The 25,298-nt window shown below is 42.1% G+C and overlaps 1 protein-coding gene and 3 pseudogenes across 3 annotated transcripts in view; 1 reads left to right on the top strand and 3 right to left on the bottom strand.

Annotated features, from left to right (window-relative positions):
* The window catches only part of fars2 (phenylalanyl-tRNA synthetase 2, mitochondrial), a 95,360-nt gene that overhangs the window by 33,482 nt on the left and 36,580 nt on the right, over positions 1 to 25,298 (top strand). The gene's annotated exons all lie outside the window — the stretch shown is intronic.
* LOC114453961 (eukaryotic translation initiation factor 4 gamma 1 pseudogene) lies at positions 23 to 2,207 on the bottom strand (annotated as a pseudogene).
* LOC114453962 (eukaryotic translation initiation factor 4 gamma 1 pseudogene) lies at positions 8,490 to 10,674 on the bottom strand (annotated as a pseudogene).
* On the bottom strand, positions 16,936 to 19,121 carry LOC114453960 (eukaryotic translation initiation factor 4 gamma 1 pseudogene; annotated as a pseudogene).

The raw sequence follows: 25,298 nt of genomic DNA, 5'->3' as shown, positions 1-25,298 counted from the left end.
AGGGATGACCTGTTTGGCCCGGTTAGTTGATGGTTTTATCTCACGATCACAACATTATCAATAATCCACTCAGGTCCACACATGTTCTCTGTTAGTATGTGGTGCTGTGAGCTGCTGGATACTTCACAATATCACTCTGTAGCACCACAATCTCCCTTTTTGCTGCTTCTTCCTGCTTTGCTGGGTAGCATCAGTGGCTAATCTCTCATCTAAAGGTGTACTGCTGCCATCTTCAGGGCACAGTTGGTCACTACAACACCTAACAGCTTAGATATTGGTGAGGGACCTCCGCCAGGGTGTTTTCTAGAAATCCCCGTGAAAAAAATGCAAAATACGTCAATGGAACTGAGGCTTTTGGGCAGGTCTTGGTCTCAGATGGTGTGGTCCTTCCATCTGCTCCTCCATTTTTGCCTGTTCTCGGATCTGGTCAATGGTCTTTGGACCCTGGATCACCCGACGAGGCACCCAATTGTTTGTTCTGAGGTCCAGGACATCCTGCATCATGAAGCGGATCCTTGAGGAGGTCTTCCTGTCTTTTACTATTTTCTCCATCTGTTGGAAGCACTGGTCCACACGATGCTTCTCCTTTTTAACGTCTAGGTCCTTACCGATGGTGGACAGCAGTTTGCACAGGACCTCCAGGGACTGATCGTCATGGTTTTTTAGAAGCTTCGTGATACAGTCATGCATGACGACCTCTCTGATCATTTGAAGTTTAAATAACTCGCCGACAAACTTGATATTGCCAACCGAGCGTCTCCTTGCCTTATTTTTAAGATCTTCTAACTCTTCCCGGAGACCCTGCTTCTTCTCCTCCCCAGAGGCCGCTTCCAAGTCTTTTTTTTTCTTCTCAAAGACCTCATTAATGTCTTTGTCTTTTTCAAACTCCTTCTGACATCGGTTTAGAAGGAGCTTGCGAAAATCTGCTTGGCATTCTGGATTTTCTTTGCTTTGGACTTTAAGCCCATTGAGGAAGCTGCACATTTTGGCATAGATCTCTGAAAAGGCTGGTTCAGAGATGGCTTTTTCAAAGGTGAGGTCAATGACATCTTTTAACCTCTGTTCAGTGTCAATGGTCAGCATCTGCACCTGTGCCATGAGCTTCTCAAACTTCTCTGGGGTGAGTTTGTTCAGGATACTGCGGAACTTTTTGAGCAAGTCCTTTGTTTGCTCCGAGTCCCTCTCCTCCTGCTTCTTAAGTTGAGAGCTCCACACTGGTTTGTTGGTTGAGGTTTTCCAGGCGTTCTCTGCCTTGTTCAGCTGCACATGGTCATTAACTGACATGTTTATGATCCTCCTCGGCTCCATTCTCTGCATTGGTTCTCTGCTTCCTCCTCCCATGCCTGGACGTCCAAAGTTTACAAATTGTGGTGTAAAGTCATAGTAATAGTTTATCTTAGGTTTGCACCAAGGCTCACATGTGCACTGAGGGTTTCTATTGGCCTTGTGGAGGATGACATCAGGGATGTCAGGGAGACCTGGAGGCTTGATCACGCTGGCTGGGACAAACTGGAGTTGAAGCAGAAACTCTCGCTCATACTTCTTCTTCTCCTTGATGACTGGCTTCCTTTGCTCCTCTTTGGACTGGTTCTCCTTGTCAGGTGTGGTGGGCTGAGGAGAATCTGGTTGAATGTTCTCAGCCTCTAATTGGTCCTCTTTCTCCTTCCAGGTGAGCTTTGCCTCCTCTTGTGCCACACCATTGCTAGTGGAGGAAGGAGGAAGGGACATTTCCTCTTCCACCTCTTTAGTGTCTGCGCTTTCCTTGTTGGTAGGGATGGGATTGGGGAGGGGTGCAGGGTAGGCAGATATCTGAGGAGGTGGGGGAGCATCCATACCATCATGAGGACCTGCAGGAACAGGACACTGCTGAGGCGTTGCCATACAGAGTTGGGGGCCATACTCTGCCATGAAGAAAATAGGTCTCTGTGCTGAACGGGGGAAAGGGAACCGTCCCCGTGTGGTCACCAGGTAGACGTGGGGGGGTGCCACTGGTCGAGAGCCGCTGCTGAAATCCTGGCTGTCCCTGTTGTGGTAGAGCTGGCCATGGCTGTAGGGTGGGGGTCCCATCATAAGATGGGCTGCTTTGTTTAGGGGTTCACCAGCAGCAGCCATTTCTCATCAGAATTTAAGCTTTTAAAATACACAAATATTGTTTGTTTAACTTGTATACACTCCAATCAGTGAGAGAGTTTGACTAACCCAACCACTAGCACTAAGAGAAGTGATACTGAAGATATGATATCATTGAGTTTGGTTCTTTTTTTCCTCTGATGTTGCAGCCACGGCAACCGTTTCACATTTGTTGATAGCAACCCTTCCACATTAGTTGGCTCATGTGTTCTAACTTTATCATCTGCAAGCTCTTTTTTTTCTTTTGCTATTGATTCACCATAGTTTGTGTTTGCAAAATTTGAAACGCTTAAATTGGCTGACGATTTAAAGTGTTTGGCTCAAATTTCCTCTGTTTTTTGGTCTGATCTCATTGGTTTTCTGAAGTTTGTTTGGGTCTGTTGGTTTATATTACTAGTTTGGTTTGTATTCATATGATTTTTACTTTGTCAAGTGTTCATTGTCTTGGGTCTTAGTTGTGGTTCCTTTGAGTTTGTGTCACTACTGGTCTGTCTGTACACCTGTTTGGTTGATGGAATTATCAGGTCATCCAAAGGTGCACTGATTAGGCAATGGCTAATCACAATCTGTGTTCAAAACTACATACTAATGTAGTACAGACTATACACTCAATGAGTGTATACTGTCTACTATACTATTAGTGTGATTAGGATGGTGGCCGTTCCCAATGATGTATACTTCCAAGTTTCCCAAGATGCATTTTAAAGCTACAACAGCCAAAACCTGAAGCACAGAGAGGCTAAATATCTCTGTTATTTAAAATTTAAATTCAGAACTTTCAAAGTTGGAGAAATAACAAAGTGATCAAGTAGAACTGGGGTGCCCCATTCCAGTCCTCAAGGGCCGGATTCCTGAGACTTTTAGATGTCTGGGAGATGTGATTTAAAATGTGAAAGTTACAGGCCAAAATGCATGTACACCCATTATAGCGCCACCTAGTGGTGCACATTTTGTTATGGGTGATCTGTGTGCTCTTATATACTGTATGTACCCTGTAAATTTCACAGCCCTCAACATAATTTTTCAGCTGAAATAAAGGTTTGTTGTAATAAGCCACACCCACTTTGACCAATCACAATTAACTTTGAGATACGGCCCCACGAGCGACCAAGGTGATACCCACCAAATTTGGTAAAAATTGGCCGTGCCATTTAGGAGATATAAATTTCACATATTTGCAGCGCCCCCTAGTGGTGTAAATTATTAAAATTTTGCTCATACCCTTACAGTCACATGCCAACCAAGGGTCTCAAATTTGGTGTTGTTAGCATTTATTTTGACCGAGATATGCAACAGTTATGCATTTTTATAGCTAGCGAGGAAACTCACTAAATATTCACGCATATTTTGAGCCAATAAAATTCTTTGCTGAACTTTAGATCAGGTCCAACTGAAGACTCTACTGATTGGACAAAACCCTAAGGAGGAATTTGAAAAAGTAGGTGTTACGGCTGAATTTACGGTTGACCTCATTTGGAGACATGATTCATTGCTCTGGTTGAATGATGGAGTCCAGGAGAAGCATTGATGATTTTATATAAAAAAGTTTATTCTATTGCTAAGTAAAAAAGGTACAAGATGGAACAAAGTGAAACAAAATTAGCGTCCGTCCAGGCGGACGTCCGAAGGAAGTGCCGGAGGTCCGATGATTGAGTGGATCCAACACGTATATTCCCCTCAGTCCCCCTCCCTCCTCCCCCCAGGAGATTGAGACAGAGGCAGAGGCAGAGGGAGGAGGTGAGGACAGAGGGTGAAAAAAGAAAGACAGTTTGTTCTTTTGGGTCTAAACAACCAGTTCTGTTATCTGTCGGTTGTCTTAGAGACGGAGGAGTGTGCGTTTGTGTTTGTGTGTGTGAATGAATGTGTGTGGCGTGTGTGTGTGACATGTGACTGTGTGAGCATGTGAGTACGCACACAGAGTGCCTATGCGTCCTTGTGCGTTTATTGTTTTGGGGAGATATTGTGTGCTTTTGACAAGGCAGTTTGACCCAGCAAGGTTTAAGACATGAAAATCACACAATGGAAAGTTACCCAAGGCTAGTAAGTTGTTTAACTTTAGCACAGCCCAAAACACATAAAACATTAATCAAAATTAGTGTAATTCTAGCGCAACCTCATGGTCCGTAGGACTAATGATATTGACATCGTTATAACACTATGGATATAAGCATTATTTTTTTCCCAGGGGACACAGGCATCCCTCAAAGTCGGAGCAAGAAAAAGGAGGAAAAGTCAAAGAACCTCATGAACACATACAGTGGTATGCAAAAGTTTGGGCACCCTTGTAAATGTTCATGATTTTCCTTAATTAATAATTGGTTGTTTGGATAACAAATTCCAGTTAAATTTATCATATAGGAGACAAACACAGTGATATTTGAGAAGTGAAATAAAGTTTATTCGATTTACAGAAAGTGTGCTAGAATTATTTAAACAGAATTAGGCATGTGCATAAGTTTAGGCACCCTTGCATCTTATTGATTTTAATACTCTTAGCACTAATTATTGGAACTCAAAATTGTTTTGGTAACCTCAGTGATCCTTGATCTCCATACTCAGGTGAATCCAATCATGAGTCAGGGTATTTAAGTAGGAAAATTCTAGGTGTTTCCTCTTTGCATCTTCTCTGATTAGTGGCAACATGGGAGCCTCAAAACACCTCTCAAATGACCTGAAAACAAAGATAATTCAACATCATGGTTTAGGGGAGGGATACAAAAAGCTATCCCAGCGATTTAAGCTTTCAGTTTCAACTGTGAGGAACATTGTGAGGAATTGGAAGACCACAGGCACAGTTCTAGTTAAGGCCCGAAGTGGAAGACCAAGAAAGATCTCCGAAAGGCAGCGGCGCAGGATGGTGAGAACAGTCACAGTCAACCCGCAGACCAGCTCCAAAGACCTACAACATCAGCTTGCTGCAGATGGTGTCACTGTGCATCGTTCCACTATTCAGCGCACTTTACACGAGGAGATGCTGTATGGAAGAGTAATGCGGAAAAAGCCTTTTCTCTGCACACGCCACAAACGGGGTCGCTTGAGGTATGCTAAAGCACATTCGGACAAGCCAGCTTCATTTTGGAACAAGGTGCTGTGGACTGATGAAACTAAAATAGAGTTATTTGGGCATAACCAGGGGCGTTATGCATGGCGGAAAAAGAACACAGCATTCCAAGAAAAGCACTTGCTATCTACAGTAAAGTTTGGTGGTGGTTCCATCATGCTGTGGGGCTGTGTGTCCAGTGCAGGCACTGGGAATCTTGTTAAAGTTGAGGGGCGCATGGATTCCTCTCAATATCAGCAGATTCTGGAGAACAATGTCCAGGAATCAGTGACAAAGTTGAAGTTGCGCCGGGGCTGGATCTTTCAACAAGACAATGATCCTAAACACTGCTCAAAATCTACTAAGGCATTCATGCAGAGGAACAAGTACAACATCCTGGAATAGCCGTCTCAGTCCCCAGACCTGAATATTATTGAAAATGTATGGTGTGCTTTAAAACGGGCGGTCCATGCTCGGAAACCATCAAACCTGACTGAACTAGAGATGATCTGCAGAGAAGAATGGTCCAAAATACCTCCCACCAGAATCCAGACCCTAAGATCAAGGATCACTGAGGTTACCAAAACAATTTTGAGTTCCAATAATTAGTGCTAAGAGTATTAAAATCAATAAGATGCAAGGGTGCCTAAACTTATGCACATGCCTAATTCTGTTTAAATAATTCTAGCACACTTTCTGTAAATCGAATAAACTTTATTTCACTTCTCAAATATCACTGTGTTTGTCTCCTATATGATAAATTTAACTGGAATTTGTTATCCAAACAACCAATTATTAATTAAGGAAAATCATGAACATTTACAAGGGTGCCCAAACTTTTGCATACCACTGTATTGCAAACAGTGTTGTTGTTTCCTGAATATTTGGACTGCTGTACTTTTACATTTGTTTTTTTATGCAGGTAAATAATTTCATTTAGTTTTTCAGTTTTGATTTATTTATGAAATATACTTGCATTATGAAACATGATGATACTTATTCCCCATTAGTTGATTTCATACTTTTACTGAATTTCTTTCTTCTTCTTTTTTTTGGTTTTCTACTGCACTTTTTTGTTTTTTGTTTTTTTTAATTCAGATAATGAGTTTCATTTAGTTTTTTTATTTATTATGAAATATTATATTACTTGTTCCCTGTTGGTTCAACACATTTTAACATGTGTTATTTGTCAGAATTATTTGGGGGGCAATGGGCACAAGTGGGACTTGAAAGTTCACATAACACACACAATATATATATGTGTGTGTGTGTGTGTGTGTGTGTGTGTGTGTGTGTGTGTGTGTGTGTGTGTGTGTGTGTGTATAAAAGTAACTCAGTTAAATCAGTTAATTAAAAAGTATTTGCATGAAAAAACCCTCCAACATAATTTGTTAATAATGGTTATTAGCATAATTAGCAGCATGTTTGGAGGAAAAGTGACGGTGGATGTTGTATTCCTTTAAAACCGCAACAGTTTCTTTGCCAATAATAAGACATACAGCCTTTGATCAGACTTCAGTGAAAAGTATTTACTTGTCCATTCATTATTAAACACTCACTGTTAACTCTTCTTTTCTTTGGGCCACTCATTGTTGTAGATGTGTATCGCTGTGTCAGTGCCTCGGTTTTGCTCCGTCACCCTCCACCTTGCTCCAAGGCATCGTAGCGCACCTTGCAAGCCAGGTGTATTCAGGCAACACCACGTGATCCCGCATTAAAACATAAAACAAACAGTTTACTTTGATTATCCGACGTGGAAGAACTGTTTATCTGACCAGATATCCAATGGTCTGAAAGGTGTGAAGAAAAGGCTCTATATAAAACATAAACAGAGGAGGGGGGTGAAACACAATCTCTCCAACATCTATAATCTATTCTTTTCTTCACAAAAGACTCGCCAACAATCTAACTGAGTCGGCTGATACCAGGAACCCCTTGTTATGCTAATGAGTCCCACAATAGGTTAATACAAATTATTCAACTCCACAGTAAAAATTCTGAACATCCTTAAGAAGCTTCTTGGATAAGAGGTGAAATGTCTTCAAGCAAACTTCAAGTCCCGTTGCCTCAACTAAGGTATCAGAATTCCATACACACTTAAATCTATCTATCTCCCCTTAAAAGACAGAAAGGTCTGTATGCGTGCGTGTGTGTGTGTGCGTGGAGCAAATATCTCCCCGACGTGGTAAGAGTTTGACCTGAAACTTAGTCGACGGCTACCAAATACCCCGAGTGTGTGCATCTGTTATTTTGGAGTAATTGGAGAGACGACTTCCGGCATCCATCTTGATCACAGTTGAGTCGACTTCCGGTATCCATTTTGATGGCGAAACAGATGAACGGTGATCAACTGCGATACATTTTGGAGTGATTTGCTAAAAGTAATTTCAGTTAATATTTCATGGTTATTTTATATTATTCCCGTGATTACAAACTACATTTAAATCTCTGGTCACGGACTTCACTTCCTCCTTCGTCTCATGACTGTGGGCGGTGGCTGTGCTGACGGTCGTTAGCTGAACATTCACAAACATTCTGATTCTTCAGACAGAGGAATGTAAAGTTTTTGTGAGCGAATGGGTCCACAACACGGGTCCACTATGATTATTGTTTGTTCTGCCCAAGGGTGAGTGTTTCTTCTTATATTATTCTATGTGCTAAGAAAGATTCTAGCAGCTACCAGTGATGTTGCTAGGTACGCGTCCTGCATCCCTGACACATAAAAATCTGAAAGGACGCAGTACATCAACTATCCACCTCATTTTTTCCCATGAAAAACTGTCAAACCTTGTCATGATTTGCATATTTTATTTTATTAACTCATTCAGTTCCAGCTATTTTCAGATTTTCTACCCCCTCAGTGCCAGCTGTTTTTGAGCATTTTAACGGATTTTAAAGACCCACAGAATATTTTCTACTATGACTATCTGCAATCTGACACCATTCTGAAAGATTGAAGCCTCTACTTTCATCAAAAAAGAAATTGTTTCTGGCTCGTTTTATTCTTTTGTAATCAGCCGTTGAATAGAGCAAGATTTACACAAATCTTCAGTTTCAGAGCAAAAAGCTGAGAAAACAGCCTTTTTGTGAAAAAAAAAACCCTGTCAGTGACTTTAAAGCTATTTTTTTTTGCTTTTGTGACAACTGTAACATCGGAACATTGTTTCCTTATATAAAACATTTAAAAAAACACTGAGACAAGGCTTTTGATGGCAAAACTTTTTATTATTTTGCTATCTGGCTCACAGGCTGGGGGTATTTTGTACCCACCTCCAAACCCCCCTCCTCCCGACACGCAGGGATGACCTGTTTGGCCCGGTTAGTTGATGGTTTTATCTCACGATCACAACATTATCAATAATCCACTCAGGTCCACACATGTTCTCTGTTAGTATGTGGTGCTGTGAGCTGCTGGATACTTCACAATATCACTCTGTAGCACCACAATCTCCCTTTTTGCTGCTTCTTCCTGCTTTGCTGGGTAGCATCAGTGGCTAATCTCTCATCTAAAGGTGTACTGCTGCCATCTTCAGGGCACAGTTGGTCACTACAACACCTAACAGCTTAGATATTGGTGAGGGACCTCCGCCAGGGTGTTTTCTAGAAATCCCCGTGAAAAAAATGCAAAATACGTCAATGGAACTGAGGCTTTTGGGCAGGTCTTGGTCTCAGATGGTGTGGTCCTTCCATCTGCTCCTCCATTTTTGCCTGTTCTCGGATCTGGTCAATGGTCTTTGGACCCTGGATCACCCGACGAGGCACCCAATTGTTTGTTCTGAGGTCCAGGACATCCTGCATCATGAAGCGGATCCTTGAGGAGGTCTTCCTGTCTTTTACTATTTTCTCCATCTGTTGGAAGCACTGGTCCACACGATGCTTCTCCTTTTTAACGTCTAGGTCCTTACCGATGGTGGACAGCAGTTTGCACAGGACCTCCAGGGACTGATCGTCATGGTTTTTTAGAAGCTTCGTGATACAGTCATGCATGACGACCTCTCTGATCATTTGAAGTTTAAATAACTCGCCGACAAACTTGATATTGCCAACCGAGCGTCTCCTTGCCTTATTTTTAAGATCTTCTAACTCTTCCCGGAGACCCTGCTTCTTCTCCTCCCCAGAGGCCGCTTCCAAGTCTTTTTTTTTCTTCTCAAAGACCTCATTAATGTCTTTGTCTTTTTCAAACTCCTTCTGACATCGGTTTAGAAGGAGCTTGCGAAAATCTGCTTGGCATTCTGGATTTTCTTTGCTTTGGACTTTAAGCCCATTGAGGAAGCTGCACATTTTGGCATAGATCTCTGAAAAGGCTGGTTCAGAGATGGCTTTTTCAAAGGTGAGGTCAATGACATCTTTTAACCTCTGTTCAGTGTCAATGGTCAGCATCTGCACCTGTGCCATGAGCTTCTCAAACTTCTCTGGGGTGAGTTTGTTCAGGATACTGCGGAACTTTTTGAGCAAGTCCTTTGTTTGCTCCGAGTCCCTCTCCTCCTGCTTCTTAAGTTGAGAGCTCCACACTGGTTTGTTGGTTGAGGTTTTCCAGGCGTTCTCTGCCTTGTTCAGCTGCACATGGTCATTAACTGACATGTTTATGATCCTCCTCGGCTCCATTCTCTGCATTGGTTCTCTGCTTCCTCCTCCCATGCCTGGACGTCCAAAGTTTACAAATTGTGGTGTAAAGTCATAGTAATAGTTTATCTTAGGTTTGCACCAAGGCTCACATGTGCACTGAGGGTTTCTATTGGCCTTGTGGAGGATGACATCAGGGATGTCAGGGAGACCTGGAGGCTTGATCACGCTGGCTGGGACAAACTGGAGTTGAAGCAGAAACTCTCGCTCATACTTCTTCTTCTCCTTGATGACTGGCTTCCTTTGCTCCTCTTTGGACTGGTTCTCCTTGTCAGGTGTGGTGGGCTGAGGAGAATCTGGTTGAATGTTCTCAGCCTCTAATTGGTCCTCTTTCTCCTTCCAGGTGAGCTTTGCCTCCTCTTGTGCCACACCATTGCTAGTGGAGGAAGGAGGAAGGGACATTTCCTCTTCCACCTCTTTAGTGTCTGCGCTTTCCTTGTTGGTAGGGATGGGATTGGGGAGGGGTGCAGGGTAGGCAGATATCTGAGGAGGTGGGGGAGCATCCATACCATCATGAGGACCTGCAGGAACAGGACACTGCTGAGGCGTTGCCATACAGAGTTGGGGGCCATACTCTGCCATGAAGAAAATAGGTCTCTGTGCTGAACGGGGGAAAGGGAACCGTCCCCGTGTGGTCACCAGGTAGACGTGGGGGGGTGCCACTGGTCGAGAGCCGCTGCTGAAATCCTGGCTGTCCCTGTTGTGGTAGAGCTGGCCATGGCTGTAGGGTGGGGGTCCCATCATAAGATGGGCTGCTTTGTTTAGGGGTTCACCAGCAGCAGCCATTTCTCATCAGAATTTAAGCTTTTAAAATACACAAATATTGTTTGTTTAACTTGTATACACTCCAATCAGTGAGAGAGTTTGACTAACCCAACCACTAGCACTAAGAGAAGTGATACTGAAGATATGATATCATTGAGTTTGGTTCTTTTTTTCCTCTGATGTTGCAGCCACGGCAACCGTTTCACATTTGTTGATAGCAACCCTTCCACATTAGTTGGCTCATGTGTTCTAACTTTATCATCTGCAAGCTCTTTTTTTTCTTTTGCTATTGATTCACCATAGTTTGTGTTTGCAAAATTTGAAACGCTTAAATTGGCTGACGATTTAAAGTGTTTGGCTCAAATTTCCTCTGTTTTTTGGTCTGATCTCATTGGTTTTCTGAAGTTTGTTTGGGTCTGTTGGTTTATATTACTAGTTTGGTTTGTATTCATATGATTTTTACTTTGTCAAGTGTTCATTGTCTTGGGTCTTAGTTGTGGTTCCTTTGAGTTTGTGTCACTACTGGTCTGTCTGTACACCTGTTTGGTTGATGGAATTATCAGGTCATCCAAAGGTGCACTGATTAGGCAATGGCTAATCACAATCTGTGTTCAAAACTACATACTAATGTAGTACAGACTATACACTCAATGAGTGTATACTGTCTACTATACTATTAGTGTGATTAGGATGGTGGCCGTTCCCAATGATGTATACTTCCAAGTTTCCCAAGATGCATTTTAAAGCTACAACAGCCAAAACCTGAAGCACAGAGAGGCTAAATATCTCTGTTATTTAAAATTTAAATTCAGAACTTTCAAAGTTGGAGAAATAACAAAGTGATCAAGTAGAACTGGGGTGCCCCATTCCAGTCCTCAAGGGCCGGATTCCTGAGACTTTTAGATGTCTGGGAGATGTGATTTAAAATGTGAAAGTTACAGGCCAAAATGCATGTACACCCATTATAGCGCCACCTAGTGGTGCACATTTTGTTATGGGTGATCTGTGTGCTCTTATATACTGTATGTACCCTGTAAATTTCACAGCCCTCAACATAATTTTTCAGCTGAAATAAAGGTTTGTTGTAATAAGCCACACCCACTTTGACCAATCACAATTAACTTTGAGATACGGCCCCACGAGCGACCAAGGTGATACCCACCAAATTTGGTAAAAATTGGCCGTGCCATTTAGGAGATATAAATTTCACATATTTGCAGCGCCCCCTAGTGGTGTAAATTATTAAAATTTTGCTCATACCCTTACAGTCACATGCCAACCAAGGGTCTCAAATTTGGTGTTGTTAGCATTTATTTTGACCGAGATATGCAACAGTTATGCATTTTTATAGCTAGCGAGGAAACTCACTAAATATTCACGCATATTTTGAGCCAATAAAATTCTTTGCTGAACTTTAGATCAGGTCCAACTGAAGACTCTACTGATTGGACAAAACCCTAAGGAGGAATTTGAAAAAGTAGGTGTTACGGCTGAATTTACGGTTGACCTCATTTGGAGACATGATTCATTGCTCTGGTTGAATGATGGAGTCCAGGAGAAGCATTGATGATTTTATATAAAAAAGTTTATTCTATTGCTAAGTAAAAAAGGTACAAGATGGAACAAAGTGAAACAAAATTAGCGTCCGTCCAGGCGGACGTCCGAAGGAAGTGCCGGAGGTCCGATGATTGAGTGGATCCAACACGTATATTCCCCTCAGTCCCCCTCCCTCCTCCCCCCAGGAGATTGAGACAGAGGCAGAGGCAGAGGGAGGAGGTGAGGACAGAGGGTGAAAAAAGAAAGACAGTTTGTTCTTTTGGGTCTAAACAACCAGTTCTGTTATCTGTCGGTTGTCTTAGAGACGGAGGAGTGTGCGTTTGTGTTTGTGTGTGTGAATGAATGTGTGTGTGTGGCGTGTGTGTGTGACATGTGACTGTGTGAGCATGTGAGTACGCACACAGAGTGCCTATGCGTCCTTGTGCGTTTATTGTTTTGGGGAGATATTGTGTGCTTTTGACAAGGCAGTTTGACCCAGCAAGGTTTAAGACATGAAAATCACACAATGGAAAGTTACCCAAGGCTAGTAAGTTGTTTAACTTTAGCACAGCCCAAAACACATAAAACATTAATCAAAATTAGTGTAATTCTAGCGCAACCTCATGGTCCGTAGGACTAATGATATTGACATCGTTATAACACTATGGATATAAGCATTATTTTTTTCCCAGGGGACACAGGCATCCCTCAAAGTCGGAGCAAGAAAAAGGAGGAAAAGTCAAAGAACCTCATGAACACATACAGTGGTATGCAAAAGTTTGGGCACCCTTGTAAATGTTCATGATTTTCCTTAATTAATAATTGGTTGTTTGGATAACAAATTCCAGTTAAATTTATCATATAGGAGACAAACACAGTGATATTTGAGAAGTGAAATAAAGTTTATTCGATTTACAGAAAGTGTGCTAGAATTATTTAAACAGAATTAGGCATGTGCATAAGTTTAGGCACCCTTGCATCTTATTGATTTTAATACTCTTAGCACTAATTATTGGAACTCAAAATTGTTTTGGTAACCTCAGTGATCCTTGATCTCCATACTCAGGTGAATCCAATCATGAGTCAGGGTATTTAAGTAGGAAAATTCTAGGTGTTTCCTCTTTGCATCTTCTCTGATTAGTGGCAACATGGGAGCCTCAAAACACCTCTCAAATGACCTGAAAACAAAGATAATTCAACATCATGGTTTAGGGGAGGGATACAAAAAGCTATCCCAGCGATTTAAGCTTTCAGTTTCAACTGTGAGGAACATTGTGAGGAATTGGAAGACCACAGGCACAGTTCTAGTTAAGGCCCGAAGTGGAAGACCAAGAAAGATCTCCGAAAGGCAGCGGCGCAGGATGGTGAGAACAGTCACAGTCAACCCGCAGACCAGCTCCAAAGACCTACAACATCAGCTTGCTGCAGATGGTGTCACTGTGCATCGTTCCACTATTCAGCGCACTTTACACGAGGAGATGCTGTATGGAAGAGTAATGCGGAAAAAGCCTTTTCTCTGCACACGCCACAAACGGGGTCGCTTGAGGTATGCTAAAGCACATTCGGACAAGCCAGCTTCATTTTGGAACAAGGTGCTGTGGACTGATGAAACTAAAATAGAGTTATTTGGGCATAACCAGGGGCGTTATGCATGGCGGAAAAAGAACACAGCATTCCAAGAAAAGCACTTGCTATCTACAGTAAAGTTTGGTGGTGGTTCCATCATGCTGTGGGGCTGTGTGTCCAGTGCAGGCACTGGGAATCTTGTTAAAGTTGAGGGGCGCATGGATTCCTCTCAATATCAGCAGATTCTGGAGAACAATGTCCAGGAATCAGTGACAAAGTTGAAGTTGCGCCGGGGCTGGATCTTTCAACAAGACAATGATCCTAAACACTGCTCAAAATCTACTAAGGCATTCATGCAGAGGAACAAGTACAACATCCTGGAATAGCCGTCTCAGTCCCCAGACCTGAATATTATTGAAAATGTATGGTGTGCTTTAAAACGGGCGGTCCATGCTCGGAAACCATCAAACCTGACTGAACTAGAGATGATCTGCAGAGAAGAATGGTCCAAAATACCTCCCACCAGAATCCAGACCCTAAGATCAAGGATCACTGAGGTTACCAAAACAATTTTGAGTTCCAATAATTAGTGCTAAGAGTATTAAAATCAATAAGATGCAAGGGTGCCTAAACTTATGCACATGCCTAATTCTGTTTAAATAATTCTAGCACACTTTCTGTAAATCGAATAAACTTTATTTCACTTCTCAAATATCACTGTGTTTGTCTCCTATATGATAAATTTAACTGGAATTTGTTATCCAAACAACCAATTATTAATTAAGGAAAATCATGAACATTTACAAGGCTGCCCAAACTTTTGCATACCACTGTATTGCAAACAGTGTTGTTGTTTCCTGAATATTTGGACTGCTGTACTTTTACATTTGTTTTTTTATGCAGGTAAATAATTTCATTTAGTTTTTCAGTTTTGATTTATTTATGAAATATACTTGCATTATGAAACATGATGATACTTATTCCCCATTAGTTGATTTCATACTTTTACTGAATTTCTTTCTTCTTCTTTTTTTTGGTTTTCTACTGCACTTTTTTGTTTTTTTTAATTCAGATAATGAGTTTCATTTAGTTTTTTTATTTATTATGAAATATTATATTACTTGTTCCCTGTTGGTTCAACACATTTTAACATGTGTTATTTGTCAGAATTATTTGGGGGGCAATGGGCACAAGTGGGACTTGAAAGTTCACATAACACACACAATATATATATATGTGTGTGTGTGTGTGTGTGTGTGTGTGTGTGTGTGTGTGTGTGTATAAAAGTAACTCAGTTAAATCAGTTAATTAAAAAGTATTTGCATGAAAAAACCCTCCAACATAATTTGTTAATAATGGTTATTAGCATAATTAGCAGCATGTTTGGAGGAAAAGTGACGGTGGATGTTGTATTCCTTTAAAACCGCAACAGTTTCTTTGCCAATAATAAGACATACAGCCTTTGATCAGACTTCAGTGAAAAGTATTTACTTGTCCATTCATTATTAAACACTCACTGTTAACTCTTCTTTTCTTTGGGCCACTCATTGTTGTAGATGTGTATCGCTGTGTCAGTGCCTCGGTTTTGCTCCGTCACCCTCCACCTTGCTCCAAGGCATCGTAGCGCACCTTGCAAGCCAGGTGTATTCAGGCAACACCACGTGATCCCGCATTAAAACATAAAACAAACAGTTTACTTTGATTATCCGACGTGGAAGAACTGTTTATCTGACCAGATATCCAATGGTCTGAAAGGTGTGAAGAAAAGGCTCTATATAAAACATAAACAGAGGAGGGGGGTGAAACACAATCTCTCCAACATCTATAATCTATTCTTTTCTTCACAAAAGACTCGCCAACAATCTAACTGAGTCGGCTGATACCAGGAACCCCTTGTTATGCTAATGAGTCCCACAATAGGTTAATACAAATTATTCAACTCCACAGTAAAAATTCTGAACATCCTTAAGAAGCTTCTTGGATAAGAGGTGAAATGTCTTCAAGCAAACTTCAAGTCCCGTTGCCTCAACTAAGGTATCAGAATTCCATACACACTTAAATCTATCTATCTCCCCTTAAAAGACAGAAAGGTCTGTATGCGTGCGTGTGTGTGTGCGTGGAGCAAATATCTCCCCGACGTGGTAAGAGTTTGACCTGAAACTTAGTCGACGGCTACCAAATACCCCGAGTGTGTGCATCTGTTATTTTGGAGTAATTGGAGAGACGACTTCCGGCATCCATCTTGATCACAGTTGAGTCGACTTCCGGTATCCATTTTGATGGCGAAACAGATGAACGGTGATCAACTGCGATACATTTTGGAGTGATTTGCTAAAAGTAATTTCAGTTAATATTTCATGGTTATTTTATATTATTCCCGTGATTACAAACTACATTTAAATCTCTGGTCACGGACTTCACTTCCTCCTTCGTCTCATGACTGTGGGCGGTGGCTGTGCTGACGGTCGTTAGCTGAACATTCACAAACATTCTGATTCTTCAGACAGAGGAATGTAAAGTTTTTGTGAGCGAATGGGTCCACAACACGGGTCCACTATGATTATTGTTTGTTCTGCCCAAGGGTGAGTGTTTCTTCTTATATTATTCTATGTGCTAAGAAAGATTCTAGCAGCTACCAGTGATGTTGCTAGGTACGCGTCCTGCATCCCTGACACATAAAAATCTGAAAGGACGCAGTACATCAACTATCCACCTCATTTTTTCCCATGAAAAACTGTCAAACCTTGTCATGATTTGCATATTTTATTTTATTAACTCATTCAGTTCCAGCTATTTTCAGATTTTCTACCCCCTCAGTGCCAGCTGTTTTTGAGCATTTTAACGGATTTTAAAGACCCACAGAATATTTTCTACTATGACTATCTGCAATCTGACACCATTCTGAAAGATTGAAGCCTCTACTTTCATCAAAAAAGAAATTGTTTCTGGCTCGTTTTATTCTTTTGTAATCAGCCGTTGAATAGAGCAAGATTTACACAAATCTTCAGTTTCAGAGCAAAAAGCTGAGAAAACAGCCTTTTTGTGAAAAAAAAAACCCTGTCAGTGACTTTAAAGCTATTTTTTTTTGCTTTTGTGACAACTGTAACATCGGAACATTGTTTCCTTATATAAAACATTTAAAAAAACACTGAGACAAGGCTTTTGATGGCAAAACTTTTTATTATTTTGCTATCTGGCTCACAGGCTGGGGGTATTTTGTACCCACCTCCAAACCCCCCTCCTCCCGACACGCAGGGATGACCTGTTTGGCCCGGTTAGTTGATGGTTTTATCTCACGATCACAACATTATCAATAATCCACTCAGGTCCACACATGTTCTCTGTTAGTATGTGGTGCTGTGAGCTGCTGGATACTTCACAATATCACTCTGTAGCACCACAATCTCCCTTTTTGCTGCTTCTTCCTGCTTTGCTGGGTAGCATCAGTGGCTAATCTCTCATCTAAAGGTGTACTGCTGCCATCTTCAGGGCACAGTTGGTCACTACAACACCTAACAGCTTAGATATTGGTGAGGGACCTCCGCCAGGGTGTTTTCTAGAAATCCCCGTGAAAAAAATGCAAAATACGTCAATGGAACTGAGGCTTTTGGGCAGGTCTTGGTCTCAGATGGTGTGGTCCTTCCATCTGCTCCTCCATTTTTGCCTGTTCTCGGATCTGGTCAATGGTCTTTGGACCCTGGATCACCCGACGAGGCACCCAATTGTTTGTTCTGAGGTCCAGGACATCCTGCATCATGAAGCGGATCCTTGAGGAGGTCTTCCTGTCTTTTACTATTTTCTCCATCTGTTGGAAGCACTGGTCCACACGATGCTTCTCCTTTTTAACGTCTAGGTCCTTACCGATGGTGGACAGCAGTTTGCACAGGACCTCCAGGGACTGATCGTCATGGTTTTTTAGAAGCTTCGTGATACAGTCATGCATGACGACCTCTCTGATCATTTGAAGTTTAAATAACTCGCCGACAAACTTGATATTGCCAACCGAGCGTCTCCTTGCCTTATTTTTAAGATCTTCTAACTCTTCCCGGAGACCCTGCTTCTTCTCCTCCCCAGAGGCCGCTTCCAAGTCTTTTTTTTTCTTCTCAAAGACCTCATTAATGTCTTTGTCTTTTTCAAACTCCTTCTGACATCGGTTTAGAAGGAGCTTGCGAAAATCTGCTTGGCATTCTGGATTTTCTTTGCTTTGGACTTTAAGCCCATTGAGGAAGCTGCACATTTTGGCATAGATCTCTGAAAAGGCTGGTTCAGAGATGGCTTTTTCAAAGGTGAGGTCAATGACATCTTTTAACCTCTGTTCAGTGTCAATGGTCAGCATCTGCACCTGTGCCATGAGCTTCTCAAACTTCTCTGGGGTGAGTTTGTTCAGGATACTGCGGAACTTTTTGAGCAAGTCCTTTGTTTGCTCCGAGTCCCTCTCCTCCTGCTTCTTAAGTTGAGAGCTCCACACTGGTTTGTTGGTTGAGGTTTTCCAGGCGTTCTCTGCCTTGTTCAGCTGCACATGGTCATTAACTGACATGTTTATGATCCTCCTCGGCTCCATTCTCTGCATTGGTTCTCTGCTTCCTCCTCCCATGCCTGGACGTCCAAAGTTTACAAATTGTGGTGTAAAGTCATAGTAATAGTTTATCTTAGGTTTGCACCAAGGCTCACATGTGCACTGAGGGTTTCTATTGGCCTTGTGGAGGATGACATCAGGGATGTCAGGGAGACCTGGAGGCTTGATCACGCTGGCTGGGACAAACTGGAGTTGAAGCAGAAACTCTCGCTCATACTTCTTCTTCTCCTTGATGACTGGCTTCCTTTGCTCCTCTTTGGACTGGTTCTCCTTGTCAGGTGTGGTGGGCTGAGGAGAATCTGGTTGAATGTTCTCAGCCTCTAATTGGTCCTCTTTCTCCTTCCAGGTGAGCTTTGCCTCCTCTTGTGCCACACCATTGCTAGTGGAGGAAGGAGGAAGGGACATTTCCTCTTCCACCTCTTTAGTGTCTGCGCTTTCCTTGTTGGTAGGGATGGGATTGGGGAGGGGTGCAGGGTAGGCAGATATCTGAGGAGGTGGGGGAGCATCCATACCATCATGAGGACCTGCAGGAACAGGACACTGCTGAGGCGTTGCCATACAGAGTTGGGGGCCATACTCTGCCATGAAGAAAATAGGTCTCTGTGCTGAACGGGGGAAAGGGAACCGTCCCCGTGTGGTCACCAGGTAGACGTGGGGGGGTGCCACTGGTCGAGAGCCGCTGCTGAAATCCTGGCTGTCCCTGTTGTGGTAGAGCTGGCCATGGCTGTAGGGTGGGGGTCCCATCATAAGATGGGCTGCTTTGTTTAGGGGTTCACCAGCAGCAGCCATTTCTCATCAGAATTTAAGCTTTTAAAATACACAAATATTGTTTGTTTAACTTTTTTACACTCTAATCAGTGAGAGAGTTTGACTAACCCAACCACTAGCACTAAGAGAAGTGATACTGAAGATATGATATCATTGAGTTTGGTTCTTTTTTTCCTCTGATGTTGCAGCCACGGCAACCGTTTCACATTTGTTGATAGCAACCCTTCCACATTAGTTGGCTCATGTGTTCTAACTTTATCATCTGCAAGCTCTTTTTTTTCTTTTGCTATTGATTCACCATAGTTTGTGTTTGCAAAATTTGAAACGCTTAAATTGGCTGACGATTTAAAGTGTTTGGCTCAAATTTCCTCTGTTTTTTGGTCTGATCTCATTGGTTTTCTGAAGTTTGTTTGGGTCTGTTGGTTTATATTACTAGTTTGGTTTGTATTCATATGATTTTTACTTTGTCAAGTGTTCATTGTCTTGGGTCTTAGTTGTGGTTCCTTTGAGTTTGTGTCACTACTGGTCTGTCTGTACACCTGTTTGGTTGATGGAATTATCAGGTCATCCAAAGGTGCACTGATTAGGCAATGGCTAATCACAATCTGTGTTCAAAACTACATACTAATGTAGTACAGACTATACACTCAATGAGTGTATACTGTCTACTATACTATTAGTGTGATTAGGATGGTGGCCGTTCCCAATGATGTATACTTCCAAGTTTCCCAAGATGCATTTTAAAGCTACAACAGCCAAAACCTGAAGCACAGAGAGGCTAAATATCTCTGTTATTTAAAATTTAAATTCAGAACTTTCAAAGTTGGAGAAATAACAAAGTGATCAAGTAGAACTGGGGTGCCCCATTCCAGTCCTCAAGGGCCGGATTCCTGAGACTTTTAGATGTCTGGGAGATGTGATTTAAAATGTGAAAGTTACAGGCCAAAATGCATGTACACCCATTATAGCGCCACCTAGTGGTGCACATTTTGTTATGGGTGATCTGTGTGCTCTTATATACTGTATGTACCCTGTAAATTTCACAGCCCTCAACATAATTTTTCAGCTGAAATAAAGGTTTGTTGTAATAAGCCACACCCACTTTGACCAATCACAATTAACTTTGAGATACGGCCCCACGAGCGACCAAGGTGATACCCACCAAATTTGGTAAAAATTGGCCGTGCCATTTAGGAGATATAAATTTCACATATTTGCAGCGCCCCCTAGTGGTGTAAATTATTAAAATTTTGCTCATACCCTTACAGTCACATGCCAACCAAGGGTCTCAAATTTGGTGTTGTTAGCATTTATTTTGACCGAGATATGCAACAGTTATGCATTTTTATAGCTAGCGAGGAAACTCACTAAATATTCACGCATATTTTGAGCCAATAAAATTCTTTGCTGAACTTTAGATCAGGTCCAACTGAAGACTGTACTGATTGGACAAAACCCTAAGGAGGAATTTGAAAAAGTAGGTGTTACGGCTGAATTTACGGTTGACCTCATTTGGAGACATGATTCATTGCTCTGGTTGAATGATGGAGTCCAGGAGAAGCATTGATGATTTTATATAAAAAAGTTTATTCTATTGCTAAGTAAAAAAGGTACAAGATGGAACAAAGCGAAACAAAATTAGCGTCCGTCCAGGCGGACGTCCGAAGGAAGTGCCGGAGGTCCGATGATTGAGTGGATCCAACACGTATATTCCCCTCAGTCCCCCTCCCTCCTCCCCCCAGGAGATTGAGACAGAGGCAGAGGGAGGAGGTGAGGACAGAGGGTGAAAAAAGAAAGACAGTTTGTTCTTTTGGGTCTAAACAACCAGTTCTGTTATCTGTCGGTTGTCTTAGAGACGGAGGAGTGTGCGTTTGTGTTTGTGTGTGTGAATGAATGTGTGTGGCGTGTGTGTGTGACATGTGACTGTGTGAGCATGTGAGTACGCACACAGAGTGCCTATGCGTCCTTGTGCGTTTATTGTTTTGGGGAGATATTGTGTGCTTTTGACAAGGCAGTTTGACCCAGCAAGGTTTAAGACATGAAAATCACACAATGGAAAGTTACCCAAGGCTAGTAAGTTGTTTAACTTTAGCACAGCCCAAAACACATAAAACATTAATCAAAATTAGTGTAATTCTAGCGCAACCTCATGGTCCGTAGGACTAATGATATTGACATCGTTATAACACTATGGATATAAGCATTATTTTTTTCCCAGGGGACACAGGCATCCCTCAAAGTCGGAGCAAGAAAAAGGAGGAAAAGTCAAAGAACCTCATGAACACATACAGTAATGAATATTACGTGAGACAAGACCATCTGCACAATAAAATCAAATATCCTTAGCAACTAACATCATTGGTGATCAATGAATATGGAATATATATCACTAGTAGCAAAAACACACATGGTATAAATGTCAGCACAGCACAGCAACAAAAACATATGTAGGTGTCATCAGTAAGCAGAGTCATCATCTGAGACATCAAAAACACTCATCATAAACACTTCAGGCTGGGCTTCCGGCGGCGGAAGGGTTATAGGACGTGGCGGTCTTTGTTCATGGCGTCGCGTGGCAAGATGCACCTACCATTGCGCAAACGCCTCGTTTGGCCACGGTCTGTAGGTCTAGGACCATTTTACTTTGTGGGACCATTAAGCGTATATTCGTGATTTCCCCCCCGAGAGGCCAGTAAGGCCAAAAATGACGCGTTAACAAAGGACTTAAACCTGTATTCTAAGGTTTCGACGCGCAGCCGTACCCCAGATTGTCGTGTGGATTAAAGTCCAAAGGAGTGTGGGATTTGCATTTACTTCGTGACAAAAGAGGAATAGTTGAGCATAGTCAAAACCGTTCGCTAAATTGAAATATTAGTCCCGGGTGTATGAACGTGGGCACATGTGTGCGAATTATGTGCGGTGTCGCATTCAGGACTAAGTAAAATTGCAATTATGACCGGGAATCTGGCCTAGTTTGCGAGTTCCGTTTCTGGCGAAACAGAAGGGAAAAAAGTGTGGATCGCGTGTAATCTACATACATAGCGGAAGATGTGTCATCGTGTAGTGTAGTCAGTTTTTTTACTGGCGGTTTAGAACAACGGTTGGGGTTCCCCATGCCGAAGTTAGAGTGAGACAAATAACAAAAGGAGTCGGAAGCATCCATTGGTATCGCGGTTAAGCGGGGGTGTGCTGATGACACAGGCATGTAAGAACAAAAACAGTTGGATAGGCCCCTACTTTTAGCTTGATAGTGCGCGTATCGGTACCAGGTGTTCGTGAACATTGGTCGCAGCTAAAGTGTTGTGGAGGACGATGTCGTTTATCCAACGTTTATTTCTGCTTGCATTCGTCACCCTGTAAAAAGAAGCATTCATTAGGAACAACACTTGTATTCATTGGTTCAAGTCCAGTGTCCTCGATTGCCCCCTTGGAGGCCAGGAGCCAGAGGAGTACTGGACTTGCGGACAGGACCATCGTGCCAATCGATGACCAGAACACGAGTGACATGAAACGACAGAATAGTGGCATAATTCCAGCCTGCTCCTGGGGCATAAACAGAGGGGCTCGTGACCTCTTCATCACAGCTAGAAAATGCTTGTGATCTCCCACGATGTCCTCAAGGTTGGATTTCCGCGACCTTCACTGCCGTGTGGGTCGTAAGTTGAATTCGGAAAGTGTCGGTCCACCTTCGGTCGTTCATTTCTAGGTCGGCGTTGTAGATGAGGGGTGTTAGGGTTAGTTAACTAACTAAATGAATAGTTAGTATGGCCAGGAACGCAGAGATAGGTCAGAGGTCAGAGGTCAGAGGTCAGGATCTGAGAGCTTTTCAGATCCTGAAAGGTGCTGCTGCACAATCACACAATGGTTAGGTGTGGGTTAGTGAGCTTTTAGCCATGCTAGCTCTGTAGCCCATTCGCACGCGAGTGGGAAAATATGAGGCTGAAAGAAAAGCAAGAAGTATTAATTCGATTTTCCTTTCCTGGAGTAAGAAGAAGCATAGCTGGAGTTGCAGTGATTATCTGTGGTACATCTACTTTCCTGGTGAGAAGCAACAATTTGAGAACCACTGTTTACAAGGACATGCAAGTCGGACGGAGAAGGACATGCAAGTCAGACGGAGAAGTGTGGAGTGTGATTACATGTCTTCTCAAGATGAATACATACAATTGGGAGACATGGAGATGTGAGAAAGCTAAATGAGTTTAACCAAATAAATAAATAATGTTATTTATTTATTTAAATTGTTTGTTTTATTTTCCTATCTCTTATTTTTGAAGGAGAAATCTTATTCTATCCTTTATTTATTCTGAATAATGTTAACACTCCACACCTAATTACATAGCCTAATTCTTTTATAGAGCTGAATTTGTCAGTTCATTTATTTCATTCATTTCCCTCATAATTATTATTTGAGATGTAATTTACTTAATTTTGAAGGTCAATTGGTGGCAAAAGTGTCTCCTATTCTGTGTCTGAACCAGAGTTTAGCAAGATTATTGGCCCTTTAAGGTTAGACAGAATTAAAGTTAAGTTGAGTCGAACAATCATATTGTCTTTTGCTCTCTGTATTTATCCCATTCATAGGGGTGACGAGCCCCAGCACGGTTTGGAGAGCTTCCTTAAATGCTTGGAAGTTACTTAACTTTAAACTATCTCTTATTTCAATCAATTATCAAGAATTTCAGGAGGACCCTTTTTTAAATCTCAGGCGACCCAGATTGGGCCACCAACCCAATGTTGAGAACATTTAATTTTTCCCTTAAAAGTGTCTAAACCCAGTGAAGGTGTTTTATGCTCTTGCACGCTGAGTGCTGGTGGAACAAGAAGAAAATGGTTGGAGGGTTTTGGGGTATATTATTTTCCTATGATTAAATATAAATCAAACAGCAGAGGGACGTTGGCCCCTCCCTTCCCTTTTTTACATAAGAATACGTTTGGATTCTTCAAACCATATGATAAATATCGTTGGAAAATCACTTATCTGATCATTTTGGATGTGTCTCCGTTTTCCTCTCTCTTGTGTCCGCCTGCCTTTGTGCTCTCCAGCCTCCTCGACCTCCTTCTCCTCAGCCATAAAGGTCAAAGCCAGGGTCAACTGTACGCTCCTTTTGGAAATTTGAAGATCTGTCCCCACTTTTGCAGTTGGATTGGAAGTCGCTGTAGTCTCTGGAATAGATATTATGTTAGAACATCCACAATATGTCATATTGTCATGTGTCTATTTCAATCTATTTCCCCTTTGCTTCCCAGTTACAGTTATGGACAATACTTCCCTTTAATTCTCATCCTTCATCATAAGAGCAGTGACCAGGCATGGCGGCAAAGAGGAAGGATCGGAGTCGAGAAGGCGGTGGCATTCTGTTAGGAAACACTCAGAAACAGAAAGAGAGGAAAACATTAAGACTTAAATTAATAATTTAAAATATCTCCTTTCTTTAGTTGGATTTGATTCGTCTCCTTTGAGTATACAGCCAGCGGCCTGTGTATTGGAAAAAGCTACATAATAACAACAACTAAGACAAAGACGTAGACAAGTGCACACCACAACGAGTATACACATATAACAACAAAAAACATGGACACTGAACATGAACAGTAAGGTCAGTCAAGGTCAAAGCCAGTCATTCCACTGAAAGTGGTATCATATATAAAAACGTCGTTTGGTGTTTTTAAACACCCAGAAAAAAACCTTTAAAACCTGGTAACTTTTTAGAAGGCCCAAGGCCTAAAACCATAATTTTTAACAAGCAGCAGTGTTTTCTGAACACCCCACTACATAATTGGCAAAAACAGGGAGAAGATCTAGTGCATCAAAACCCAGGAGGAAAAGAAGGTGAAACAGAGGAACATGTGTAGTCAAACAGCCATTCATCGGTCAATCACTCAATGACACGTCCACGGCACATTCGCACTCACAACGCGGTTCTCTCAGGCATATGTAACGTGTCATCATTCAGTCATTCATGCACCGCACACGTTCATGCCTCAATTTTCACGTCCATACATTCACAAGGTTTCGCTGCATAGTGTCTAAGTAGAATATAGGTCTCATCTAACCCACCAATGGCGATAGCCAGTCCACCTTGTCTCTCGGGGTCAATGAGCTCTTATTGCCCCCCCATGCTTGGCAACCTTTTAGTGTTAATTAATTGCTTTTTACTGGTATCGTCTGATTACTAAGAGGTACGCTCCTTTTTACTTCCGCCTTGGCGGAGTCTTAGATTATCGCCCGTGGTACTGACAGTCTGCTCATCTGCTGATCAGGCAGGAATAACACAGCCGTGTCTAACTCAA

Source organism: Gouania willdenowi, chromosome 20, assembly GCF_900634775.1.
Source record: "Gouania willdenowi chromosome 20, fGouWil2.1, whole genome shotgun sequence".
Lineage (NCBI taxonomy): Eukaryota > Metazoa > Chordata > Actinopteri > Blenniiformes > Gobiesocidae > Gouania > Gouania willdenowi.
Note: the sequence above shows the minus strand (reverse complement) of the source record. Positions and strands in the feature narration are given on the sequence as shown.